At 41.1% G+C, this 11,714-nt stretch overlaps 1 non-coding gene across 1 annotated transcript; it reads left to right on the top strand.

Moving 5' to 3' along the window:
• The first annotated feature begins 1,805 nt into the window (after positions 1 to 1,805).
• Positions 1,806 to 1,909, top strand: LOC112788133 (small nucleolar RNA R71). Its single transcript, XR_003195512.1, has one exon. It is a non-coding gene; the product is annotated as a small nucleolar RNA R71 (small nucleolar RNA).
• Positions 1,910 to 11,714: the final 9,805 nt, after the last annotated feature.

Raw genomic sequence — 11,714 nt, forward strand, 5'->3', positions numbered from 1 at the left:
CCTCTAGAGGTTTGGGTTCCTCCGACTTTTCCTTGAGCTGTGGCAATTGCTGTTTTCCTTGTTTGTCAGTTAAGGGGGTCTCAGATCGAACTGGCTGTGCTTCAGTGTTTGTTTCCTCCTTCAGTGTCTCATTATCATTTGTGCTTAGTTCCTTGTCCTCTTGATCTGTTTCTTGTGAGAGTTTGAAAACATTGAAGCTGAGTCGTTCATCATGGATTCTCAATATTAGCTCCCCTTTCTCTACATCGATAAGTGCTCTGACCGTAGCTAGAAATGGTCTTCCCAATATGATTAGGTGAGTGTGACTTTCTTCCATGTCCAGAATGACAAAGTCTGTTGGGAGAAAGTACTTTCCAACCTTTAGCAACACATTTTCCACCACTCCTATTGCTTGCTTTTGAGTTTTGTCAGCCAGTCTGATAATGACATCTGTAGGCATTATCTCATTGATCTGCAGCCTCTTCACCAGGGATAAGGGCAGTAAGTTGATGCTGGCCCCTAAATCGCATAGTGCTCTGTCGAACATATTTTCACCTATGGCACAAGGGATATGAAAACTTCCTGGGTCTCTTCTTTTTGTAGGCAACTCAGGTTGAATAAGGGCACTACATTCCTTGTTCATCACTATAGTCTGCCCTCCCTTAAGTGAGCTTTTCCTGGGAAGAAGTTCCTTCATATACTTGATGAATGCAAGCATTTGTTGAATTGCCTTGATGAATGGTATGTTCACATGCAGAGATGCAAACAAGTCTAGGAACCTTGAGTATATTCTTTTTCCCACAGCACCATTGAGCAGTTGAGGGAATGGTGCATAGAGCTTCAGCAGCTCTTGTTGTGAGATTTCTGGTTCTTTGTGATCTCTATCCTCCTCCTTTGTTGAGATGTCTTTAGGTTGTTTGCACATTTTGCCTTGCTTGTCTTCAATCTCTTGATCACTTGTAGTGACCATTTTGCAATCTTCCCATCTTACTTTCTTTGCTTCTCCCTTGGGGTTTTTCTCAGTGTCACTTGGGAAGCTATCAGTAGGTTTGGGAATCTTCTCAGCTAAATATCCCACCTAAAATTCCATCTTCCTAATGGTTTCTCCCTGGTTCTTAATATTGGCTCGCACCTCCTCTTTGAACACCTTATTTTCTTGAATCTCTTGGCATATTCCTTCAAGTAAGGCTTCAATCTTAGAGAGCCTGTCATCAATTGATGAGTGGTTCGGAGCAGATGTGCTGTTTTGGTTTTGATAAGTATGTGGAGAAGTGTTGTTGTGGGGGTGTTGAGATGTCCTCTGGGTGAATTGTTGGTGAGCTGCATTGTTGTTGGAGTTGTAACGTCTCTGGTCTTGGTTTTGATCTTGCTCACTTCCCCACCCAAAGTTCGGGTGGTTTCTCCATCCAGGGTTGTAAGTCTTGGAGTATGGATCATAGTTTTCCCTTGGTGAATTCCCAATGTAGTTGGCTTGCTCCTGACTCCCTTCTGCTTCTTGGTTTACTCCTTCTTGTGTTGTTGATGAAGTGGAGATTGCTGCTACTTGGTTCATCTCCATCTTCTTGGTGAGGTCAGCCAGCTGCTCGGTAATGAGCTTGTTTTGGGCCAACTGAGCGTCTACATTATTTAGCTCCATCACTCCTCTTGTGTTCCCTCTTTCGGAAGCATAGAAGTAGTCATTTTCTGCTACTATTTTAATAACATCTATGGCTTCCTCAATGGTCTTCTTCTTGTTCAAGGACCCTCCAGATGAATGGTCTACTGCCTTCTTTGACTCATAAGAGAGCCCTTCATAGAAAATGTGCAGCTGGACCCATTCGTTGAACATGTCAGGTGGACACCTCCTTGTTAAGTCTTTGAACCTCTCCCATGCTTCATACAGAGTCTCACCATCCTGTTGCCTGAAAGTTTGAACCTCAGCTCTCAGCCTATTGATTCGTTGAGGAGGGTAGAATCTTGCTAAGAATTTGTTCACCACATCCTCCCAAGTTGTCAAGCTCTCCCTTGAGAAGGATTCCAGCCACTTGGCTGCCTTGTCTCTGAGTGAGAAGGGAAATAAGAGCAATCTATAGGCGTCAGGATGAACACCATTAGATTTTACTGTGTCACATATTCTCAGGAAGGCGGTCAAATGTTGGTTGGGATCTTCTTGAACACCTCCTCCAAACGAACAGTTGTTCTGAACAAGGGTGATGAGCTGTGGTTTAAGTTCAAAGTTGTTGGCATGGATTGTTGGCTTTTGGATGCTACTTCCACAATTGCCTGGGTTTGGATTAATGTAAGAGCCCAAAACTCTTCTATCCTCCCCAGCATGATTTGCTCCACCTCCTCTGCCATGGTTGTGAGTCTCTTCTTCATGATGATTTTCCATGTTTTCTTCCATGTTTGGTTCAAAGTATTCCTCAAACTGTTCCTCCTCTTCTTCATCACCAACTACTCGTTTTTCTTTTGCCTCCCTCCTTAGTCTAAGGAAGGTTCTCTCTAGTTCATAATCAAAGGAAGTTGAAGCCCCGCTTCTTCTCCCTGTCATACAACCAACAAGTACAAGCAAAGAAAATAGGTGCAGACAGTATTCTGTCAGAGTTATTGTTAGTTGTGGGTGATGCAATATATCAAACAGTTAGTGGGTTAGCAAACAGAATTGAAAATAACAAAGAAAAACAAACGGGTAGAGGGAAAAGGGAAGAAGTTAAGCTAAAACAAAAAGTAAATCACTCAAACAGAAAAATGAAATTCACAAAATAAAAATGCTCAATCTCGTGATCTTCCAATCTAATCATTGTTGATACACAATCAATCCCCGGCAACGGCGCCATAAACTTGATGCGGGGAAAACTTGTCTCTCAACAAATCTTCCTTCGGCAAGTGTACCGAAGTTGTCGTCAAGTAAAAACTCACAATAGAGTGAGGTCGAATCCCACAGGGATTGATTGATCAAGCAACTTTAATTAGTAGAATGTTCTAGTTGAGCGAATCTAAAAATTGGGTTGAGAGTTGCAGAAAATAAAATGGCGGGAATGTAAATAACAAAAAAGTAAATGCTAGAAATAAAGGACTGGAAGTAAATGACTGAAAATAAATTGCAGAATTATAAATGGGAATGGGGGATTTGCTCATAAAAGTAAATCGCAGAAATTAAAGAGAATGGGTAAGATTAGAGATGGGGAGTTCATTGGGCTTAGGAGATGTTGCAATTCTCCGGATCAAGTTCATTTTCATCTCTTCCTCAATCAATGCACTCATTGATCTCCTTGGCAATCTTAAGTGATTGAATTGCAATTTCTTGCAATTCAATCTCACAAATCTTGATCAATAGCCAATTCCTTGGTCAATTGCTCATGAGAAGAGATGAACTGTGGTCACTGATTATACCACATACATTTCCCAAACCAAGTATTGAGAGGGTTACAGTCACATACCCATCCAAACCCAATTTGGTCCAGCATGAGAAAGCATTTCTAGCTTGATCTCTTCATTTCTCTTCCAAGGTTCAAAAGAGATCCAAGTTTGAATAGCTTCTCTTCCAAGATAACTACTCAGTTGGATGAAGATTGAAAGCTTTCAAGTAAAATCAAGAGAAAAGATAGAAGAAGAACAATGAAAATTAGTATTGATCCATCAAATTACAACAGAGCTCCCTAACCCAATGAAAGGGGTTTAGTTGTTCATAGCTCTTGAAAATGAAAACAAAGATGGAGAATACATCATAAAACTAGAAATTGCAAAGAAAGTAAAATACAGAGAGTGGTTCTTCAGCCTCCAGAACTATTTTACAATTCAAAGCTACTCCTATATATACTACTCTTCTCAGCTTCTAGTTCACTCTTCAAGTCTTGGGCCTTTGGATCTTGAGTTTGAAGCAGTTCCTTTCTTTATTTGGGCTTGGCTTTGCTTGCAGAGAGAAAGTGCGGAGTGGGCAGAGACTTAAGCTCAGGGCGTAAGGAGTGTTAATCATTTAGTGAAAGTCCAAGTTCGGGAACGTTAGTGACACTTAACATTGTCACTAACGTTCCAATGCACCCCTTTTGCCTTACGTTAAAACCCACGTTAACTAGGTTAACGTGGCTTTTAACGTTGCCTTGTCAACCTTCGAGAACGTTAGTGACACTCAACATTGTCACTAACATTCCAGTGTGCCCCTTCTTGCTTCATGTTAAAGCTCACGTTAACTAGGTTAACGTGGCTTCTAACGTGGCCTTTGCCATCCTTCGAGAACGTTAGTGACATTCAACATTGTCACTAACATTCCAATGTGCCCCTAGGTCTCACGTTAGAGTCCACGTTAACTAGGTTAACGTGGCTTCTAACGTGGCCATCTTTTAGCCATCCCAACGTTAGTGACAATGTTGAGTGTCACTAACGTTGGCTCATCCTTCATTTCTCATCGTTAGCTTCCACGTTAACCAAGTTAACGTAGAAGTTAACGTGACTCTTGGGGGTTGTGTGGTTGCTTCAACGTTAGTGACAATGTTGAGTGTCACTAACGTTGTCGACAACTCTTCATCCTCTACGTTAGTTCCCTTGTTAACCAAGTTAACGTGGGAGTTAACGTGGTACTTAGCACCATAGGCCAACGTTAGTGACAATGTTGAGTGTCACTAACGTTGGCTTCTCTCCCTCCCCCTTAACGTTAGAGGCCACGTTAACTAGGTTAACGTGGCTTCTAACGTGGCCACTTATGAGTAATTGCCAACGTTAGTGACAATATTGAGTGTCACTAACGTTGGCTCAACTTCTTTTCTCCACATTAGAGTTTACGTTAACTTGGTTAACGTGACTCTCTACGTGGGCATTGATGGCTTTTTGAGAGTGTTATTGGCAATCACTTTTCTCATTAATCTTGCAAGTTACCTCCCTTTTTCTTGCTTCTTTTTGGTCCTGAAATCAAGCAACAAAGTGCATCAAAGCTCTAGTCCAAGTCATGAGTAATGCAACATAATATTTGTCACTAAACTTATGCAAAATCCTCATGAAATCATGTAAAATGCACAATGTATGCTTGAGTCAAGGTATAAGTGAATATTTACCCAAAACTAGCTTATTTCCTAAAGAAATGCATGAAACTAACCTAAAAATAGTAAAGAAAAGGCCAGTGAAACTGGCCAAGATGCCCTGGCATCATCTAACCACATTTGCATAGAACTCTTTGATGAAGTTTGCATTGATTTTCCCCTCTGGATTAGTGAGCCTTTGCCACCCTCTTTGTTCAATTTTCTCCCGAATCTGTGGGCACTCGTCTTCATTGATTTGGAAGGTTAACTCGGGCAGTATCTTTTTGAGCTTTATCCGCTCAAATTCTCGTTCATGGAAGGCAGTTTTGAATCTCTTCTCATCGAAAGGAATGTTCTCCATTGGTTCCTTCCTCTTTTGCCTCTTGGAACTTGATGATGCCATGAATTTGAGTTGCTGTTTGAGGGGATTGGAAGGTAAGGATAGATGAGGAATTTGGTTGGTTAAGACGAGGTGTGATGAAGGGGTTTTGAATGTCGAAAGTGTGAAGCGTGGAGAGTGGGAATTTGAATGTGAGGGGTAAGCATGCACTAGGAATCATTTATATAGGGAGATTACGAGTGAGTGGATGGTGTGGATTGATGGAATGGTTGCTTGATGGACGGTTGGGGTTGTGCATGGAGAAAGGACAAGGATCATCACTTTATGAGGGTTATTGGTTCGGTCTTCAAGAGTCTCCTTTCTTCAATATTGCATGGCAACATTTTCCAATGCATTCCTTCTTAAGACAAGTGTGTAGTTTCTCTTCATGAAGTGGCCGAACCTTTCTCCTTTAATTGTCCAATCAATATCCTTCAATGCTCCTCTCCTTTTCCCTATAAAGATCAAATAAGAAAAGTAAAAAAAAATAAGTTAAACTTTACGGCTAGCATAATCAAATGAAGAAAAGATTTTGTTTATTCATGAACTCCAACTTACTAACTAACTGTGTATCCTTATATGCACATTGGTGGCACCATGGGGTGACACCAAACTTAGTTTGGAGCACTGTGATGAAAAGTTCTGTTCAAAGCTCCAAGACTAGCATGCTCTGGGTTGCATCCATGCTTTCTTGGCATGCTTTGAACACCAAACTTGTTCTTCACTATATACTGCATAACAAGGATTTCACCAAGTGTTTGTCGAGTTTGGGTTGGAATTCATGAATATTGACTTATTCACTATTAAAAGCATATAAAACATGGGTTGCCTCCCATGAAGCGCTTCTTTAGCGTCACTAGCTTGACGTTTCTCCTTCATCAGGGAGGTTGATAATGCTTCAAGTCCTCCCCTCTTGCCTTGGACTTATATCCATTAGTTGTATCAATGATCTCTACATGTTCCAAGGAGAGAACTCTGTTGATAGTGAAGACCTTAGGTAACTGAGATGGTACAGTGGGGAGATCAGGGGGGATATATGGGAAGTAAGCTGAGATCACTTTATCCCCTGGAGAGAAGTCTTTCGTAGGGATCTTTTTGTTCCTCCACCCCCTTGGTACCTTCTTCTTTGTCCCTTTTGATGTTGCCTTGCTCCTGGTGACTTCTTCTTCTAAGGGAATTTTGTTGTTGTCTTCACATGTCTCTGGTGGTTTAGGTTCCTCCAGCTTTTCCTTGAGTTGTGACAACTGCTTATTTCCTTGTTCATCAACCAAGGGCTTTCTCAGATGGGCTGGTTGTGCTTCTGTGCTTGCTTCCTCTGTCAACATCTCATTATGATCTTTGCTTGGTTCTTTGTTTTCTTGGTCTGCTTCTTGTGAGAGTTTGAAGACATTAAAGCTGAGTCGTTCATCATGGATCCTCAATATTAGCTCCCCTCGCTCCACATCTATGAGTGCTCTGGCTGTAGCTAGGAATGGTCTTCCCAATATGATTGGGTGAGTGTGACTTTCTTACATGTCCAAGATGACAAAGTCTGTGGGAAGAAAGAACTTCCCAACCTTTACCAATACATTTTCCACCACTCCCATTGCTTGTTTTTGAGTTTTGTCTGCCAGCCTTATGACTACATCTGTGGGCATCATCTCATTGATCTTCAGCCTCTTCACCAGGGATAAGGGCATTAAGTTGATGCTTGCTCCCAAATCGCAGAGTGCTTTATCAAACATTGTTTCTCCTATGGCACAGGGGACATGAAAACTCCCTGGATCTTTTCTTTTCGTAGGAAACTATGGTTGAATGAGGGCACTGCACTCCTTGTTCATCACTATAGTTTGGCCTCCCTTGAGTGAGCTTTTTCTGGGAAGCAGCTCCTTCATATACAGGCATTTGTTGAATAGTCTTGATGAATGGTATGTTGACATGCAGAGATGCAAACAAATCTAGAAACTTTGAGTATATTCTCTTCTCCACAGCACCATTGAGTAGTTGGGGAAAAGGTGCATAGAGTCTCAGCAGCTCCTGTTGTGAGATTTCTGGTTCTTGATGATCTTTTTCCTTCTTCTCTATTGAGGTATCTTCAGGTTGTTCTAAAAGCTTGCTTGGCTTGTCCTCAGTCTCCTTATCACTTATAGTGACCATCTTGCAATCTTCTTATCTTACTTTCTTTGTTTCACCTCTCGGATTCTTCTCTGTGTCACTTGGGAATCCATCTGTGGGTTTGGGAATTTGCTTAGAGAGATACCCCACTTGAGATTCCAACCTCTTGATTGTGTCTCCCTGGTTCTTGAAACTGGCTCGCACTTCCTCCTTGAACACCTTGTTGTCTTAAATCTCCTTGCCTATGCCTTCCAGTAGATTCTCAATCCTTGAGAGTCTGTTATCAAATGATTGTAGATCAGGATTAGAGGTGGAAGGATGAGGTAAGTTATTTTGGTTTTGATGTGGATGTGGAGAGGTGTTGTTATTGGGGTGTTAATGTGGTCTAGATGTGAAATGTTGGTGGCTTGCATTATTGGGATTTGGGCGTCTTTGATCAAGTCTTTGGTCTTGTTGATTTCCCCACCCAAAGTTTGGGTGATTTTTCCATCCAGGGTTGTAGGTCTTGGAGTATGGATCATGGTTTTGCCTAGGTGATTTCCCAATGTAGTTGGCTTGCTCCTGACTACCTTCTGCTTCTTCATTCACTCCTTCTTGGGTTGTTGATGAAGTGGAGATTGCTGCTACTTAGTTCCTCTCCATCATCTTGGTGAGGTCAGCCAGCTGCTGGGTAATGAGCTTGTTTTAGGCCAGCAGAGCATCTACATTGTTTAGCTCCATCACTCCTCTCGTGTTCCCTCTTTCGGAAGCATAGAAGTAGTCATTCTCTGCTACAGTTTCAATGATATCTATGGCTTCCTCAATGGTCTTCTTCTTGTTCAAAGATCCTCCAGATGAATGGTCTACTGCCTTCTTTGACTCATATGACAGGCCTTCATAGAAAATGTGCAGCTGCACCCATTCGTTGAACATATCTGGTGGGCACCTCCTTGTTAGGTCCTTAAACCTCTCACATGCTTCATAAAGAGTCTCACCATCTTGTTGCCTGAAAGTTTGGACCTCAGCTCTCAGCCTATTGATTCGTTGAGGAGGGTAAAATCTTGCTAAGAATTTGTTCACCACATCCTCCCAGGTTGTCAAGCTCTCCTTTGGGAAAGACTCCAGCCACTTGGCTGCCTTATCCTTGAGTGAGAATGGAAATAAGAGTAGTCTATAGGCGTCAGGATGAACACCATTAGACTTCACTGTGTCACATATTCTCAGGAAGGTGGTTAGATGTTGATTGGGGTCTTCTTGGACAATTGTTCTGAACAAGGGTGATGAGCTATGGCTTTAGTTCAAAATTGTTGGCGTGGATGGTTGGCTTTTGAATGCTACTTCCACAATTTCCTGGGTTCGGATTGATGTAAGAGCCTAAAACTCTTCTATCCTCCCCAGCATGATTTGCTCGACCTCCTCCGCCATGGTTGTGAGTCTTTTCTTCATGATGGTTTTCCATGTTTTCTTCCATGTTTGGTTCAAAGTATTCCTCCTCTTCCTCAGCACCAACTACTCTTTTTCCTCTTGCTTCCCTTCTTAATCTCAAGAAGGTCCTCTCAGGTTCAAAATCAAAGGAAGTTGAAGCCCCGCTTCTTCTCCCTGTCATACAACCAACAAGTACAAGCACGGAAAATAGATGCATAAAGTATTTCTGTCAGAATTACTGTTAGTGTAAGTGATGCAATATATTAAACAGTTAGTGGGTTAGTAAAATGAATTGTAAATAACAAAGAAAAAGTAGGGGGAAGGGAAGAAATTAACTAAAACAGAAAGTAAATTACTCAAACAGAAAATTAAATCAAACAAAAATAAAATGCTCAATCTAGTTATCTTCCAATTTAATCATTGTTGATGCACAATCAATCCCCGGCAATGGCGCCATAAACTTGATGCACGGAAAACATGTCTCATAACAAATTTCCTTCGGCAAGTGTACCGAATTTGTCGTCAAGTAAAAACTCACAATAGAGTGAGGTCAAATCCCACAGGGATTGATTAATCAAGCAACTTTAATTAGAGAAATGTTCTAGTTGAGCGAATCAGAATTTGAGTTGAGAATTGCAGAAAATTAAATGGCGGGAAAGTAAATAACAGAAAAGTAAATGCTAGAAATAAAGAGCTGACTGTAGATGACGGAAAGTAAATTGTAGAATCTTAAATGGGAATGGGGAAATTGCTCATAAAAGTAAATGACAGAAATTAAAGAGAATGGGTAAGATCAGAAATTGGGGGTCCATTGGGCTTAGGAGATGTTGCATTCTCCGAATCAATTTTATTTTCATCTCTTCCTCAATCAATGCACTTATTGATCTCCTTGGCAATCTTAAGTGATCGAATTACAATTTCTTGTAATTCAATCTCTCAAATCTTGATCAATAGCCAATTCCTTGGTCAATTGCTCATGAGAAGAGATGAAGTATGGTCACTGATTATACCACATGCATTTCCCAAATCAAGTGTTGAGAGGATTATAGTCACATATCCATCTAAACCTAATTTGGTCCAGCATGAGAAAGTATTTCTAGCATGATCTCTTCATTCCTCTTTTAAGGTTCAGAAGAGATCCAAGTATGAATAGCTTCTTTTCCAAGATAACTACCCAATTGGATGAAGATCGAAAGCTTTCAAGTAAAATCAAGAGAAAAGATAGAAGAAGAATAATGAAAACTAGTATTGATCCATCAAATTACAACAGAGCTCCCTAACCCAATGAAAGGGGTTTAGTTGTTCATAGCTCTGGAAAATGAAAACAAAGATGGAGAATACATGATGAAACTAGAAGTGCAGAGAAAGTAAATACAGAGAGTAGTTCTATGCCAAGAGGCTCCCTATAATTTCCAACTCCCTATTTAATTTAAAGCTACTCCTATATATACTACTCTTCTGTTCTTCTAGTTGGCTCTTCAAGTCTTGGGTATGGGCCTTTGGATCTTGAGTTTGAAGCAGTTCTCTTCTTCATTGGGCTTGGCTTTACTTGCAGGGAGGAAGTGTGAAGTGGGCAGAGACTTTAGCTCAGGACGTTAGTGGTGTTAACGTTCAGTGAAAATATGGGTTCGAGAACGTTAGTGACAATCACCTTTTTCACAAACGTTCCTCACCCAAGTAAGAGCCATGTTAACTTCAACGTTAGTGGCACAAATGTTGCCACTAACGTTGCCTCTTTGTCCTTCGCACATGTTATTGGGACTTGCCTTTCCCAATAACGTTGAGAAGTCTCCCCCTTCCCTACGTTAGAGTCCACGTTAACTTAGTTAACGTGGCTCTTTTAACGTAGGCTTGCCAACCTTCGAGAACGTTAGTGACACTTACCATTGTCACTAATGTTCCAATGTGCTCCTATTTCTCACGTTAGAGTCCAACGTTAGTAACAAAGTTGAGTGTCACTAACGTTGGCTCATCATTCCCTTATCCACGTTAGCTTCCACGTTAACTAAGTTAACGTGGGAGTTAACTTGGCTCATAGTGGCTTGTGTGGGCTCATTCCAACGTTAGTGACAATGTTGGGTGTCACTGACATTGGCGATCACCTCCCTTCTTCACGTTAACTTCCACGTTAACTAAGTTAACATGGGAGTTAACGTGGCTTATAGGGGCTTGTGTGGGTTCCTTCCAACGTTAGTGACAATGTTTGGTGTCACTAACGTTGTCGACCACCTTGTTTCTTCACGTTAGCTTAGGTTAACGTGGGATTTAACGTGGCTTATTGTGACTTGGCCAACGTTAGTGATAAAGCTGAATGTCACTAACGTTGGCTTCCCCTTTACTTCTCAACGTTAGAGGCCACGTTAACTAAGTTAACGTGGCAACTAACGTGGCCACTTATGAGCTTGGTCCAACGTTAGTGAAAATGTTAAGTGTCACTAACGTTGGCTCCATTTTCTTTCTTCCACGTTAGGGTTCACGTTAACTTAGTTAACGTGACTCTTAACGTGGGCAATGATGGCTTCGAGAGCGTTATTGGCAATTACTTTTCTCATTAACTTTGCAAGTTACTTCCATTCCACGTTAGTGTTAATGTTAGTGTAACTAACATAGCCACTAATGTGGTTCTTCTTTGCTTCCTTTGTCCTGAAATCAAGCAATAAAGTGCATCAAAGTTCTAATCCAAGTCATGGGAAATGCAACATCCAATTTGTCATTAAATTCATGCAAAATCCTCATGAAATCATGTAAGGTGCACAATGTATGCTCGAATCAAGATGTAAACGAATATCTACCCAAAACTAACTTATTTCCTAAGGAAATGCATGAAACTACCCTAAAAACAGTAAAGAAAAAGTCAGTGAAACTGG

This window comes from Arachis hypogaea, chromosome 20, assembly GCF_003086295.3.
Source record: "Arachis hypogaea cultivar Tifrunner chromosome 20, arahy.Tifrunner.gnm2.J5K5, whole genome shotgun sequence".
In the NCBI taxonomy this organism is placed as follows: Eukaryota; Viridiplantae; Streptophyta; class Magnoliopsida; order Fabales; family Fabaceae; genus Arachis; species Arachis hypogaea.